The sequence below is a fragment of the Humulus lupulus genome, chromosome 7 (assembly GCF_963169125.1).
Source record: "Humulus lupulus chromosome 7, drHumLupu1.1, whole genome shotgun sequence".
Taxonomy (NCBI): domain Eukaryota; kingdom Viridiplantae; phylum Streptophyta; class Magnoliopsida; order Rosales; family Cannabaceae; genus Humulus; species Humulus lupulus.
In genome coordinates this window covers 42,250,512-42,252,261 of record NC_084799.1, presented here as the reverse complement: position 1 = coordinate 42,252,261, position 1,750 = coordinate 42,250,512, and the positions used below count along the sequence as shown (strand labels likewise).

General features: G+C 34.6%; 1 non-coding gene across 1 annotated transcript; it reads right to left on the bottom strand.

Annotated features, from left to right (window-relative positions):
- Positions 1–1,422: 1,422 nt before the first annotated feature.
- LOC133792866 (small nucleolar RNA R71) lies at positions 1,423–1,529 on the bottom strand. The gene has a single exon (XR_009874338.1). It is a non-coding gene; the product is annotated as a small nucleolar RNA R71 (small nucleolar RNA).
- Positions 1,530–1,750: the final 221 nt, after the last annotated feature.

The window sequence follows — 1,750 nt, the reverse complement described above, 5'->3', positions numbered from 1 at the left end:
AGAAACAGAGAAGAATCCACATTTATTTTGTTTGTGTTTATTTATGCTTTTGAATTTTAGATTGTGTGATGAAGTTTAATATTATGAACTAAATTTTTATTTAGAGTATTTTAATGTAGTCACTGGATATTCTATTTGTCTTTAATGCAATTTCTATGAATCTTTGAATTTATGGCTATCTATTGTTCTTATGTTTAATGCTTGTAATTGATTGGCCATCTGTTGCATGATTATTGGTTTTAATTCAATATCTGAAAAGTGAGAATTGGAATAGCTTTAGACAATAGACATAGATTTCAATTTAGAATGAAAGTATCAAATTGGTTTGTGTAGCAATTAGGTTTTTGTTCTTAATGCGGTTTATGTGTAGAATTTATCACAGACATGTAGAAAATTCACAGGTAAACTGAATATTTTATATCTTGAGAAAGAATAGAATTGTCATTAGTAAACTTACTATAAACATAGATCAAAGAAACATATTAGTTGTATTATTGATTGAATAGAATTGAAGGTTGATGAAATTAGAATGCTCTAATATTTCACTTATATTAAATTTCGTTAATTAAATCTTGCTTTGCTAGTTTATTGTTCATTGTTAATTGTCACTAAATCTTCATTAGTCAAATAGAAATAAAAGTTTGCTATTGGTAATTATTAGATCAATTCCCTGACAGAATGATACTATATTTCCACTACTATTACTTGTTTATTCGATTGCGTATACTTGCGCAGTAGTAAAAATTCGCAACAAGTTTTTGGCGCCGTTGCCGGGGAATTGATATTCTATTAATATCAAAATAGTTAATTTTTATTCTAATTTGGCTGTTTTTATTATTTGAACTAATCCAAGTTGTCGCATTTTGTTTTAATAGGTGAATCTTTTGTATGCGACGTGAAGGATCTGCAAATCTTGTGCCTGTTAATCCTGAAATCGAAAGATCCTGTAGACAAAACAGAAGGAAAAAGAGGTTGGAAGCATCAATGGCTGCCAACCAAAAAGACGGGGTTAACAACAATGATGGTCAAAATCACATCGCTCAGGACCAAAATGTGCGAGCATTAAGAGATTATGTGCTCCCTGCTGTCACAGGAGTACACTCGTGCATTAGGCTGCCGACTGTTACTGCCAATAACTTTGAGATTAAGCCGGCGATGATACAAATGGTCCAGACCTCTGTCCAATTTGGTGGTCTCCCCAATGAGGATCCTAACTTGCACATAGTGAATTTCCTTGAGCTATGTGCAACGTTTAAGTTTAATGGGGTGAGAGATGATGCAATAAGGCTGAGATTGTTCCCTTTTTCACTAAGGGACAGGGCAAAAAGTTGGCTTATTTCTCTACAGGCCAACTCAATCAATACATGGGAGGAACTAGCTCAGAAGTTTCTCTCAAAGTTCTTTCCTCTTGCAAAAGCTGCTAAGTTGAGGGGAGAAATCAATAACTTCTATCAGAATGAGGGAGAGTCATTGTACGATGCTTGGGAAAGATTCAAAGACCTGCTCAGGAAATGCCCTCATCACGGTATAGAGAAGTGGATGTTAGTCCACAATTTTTATAATGGGCTTTGCGGTACTACTCGCACTATAATAGATGCAGCAGCAGGTGGTGCTTTCATGAGTAAAAGGGCTGATGAGGCATATGAATTGTTAGAAGAGATGGCTATGAAAAATTATCAGTGGCCTGTCGAACGAGATACTTCACAGAGAAAAGTAGCTGGGGTACATGAATTAGATTCTATCACTGCTT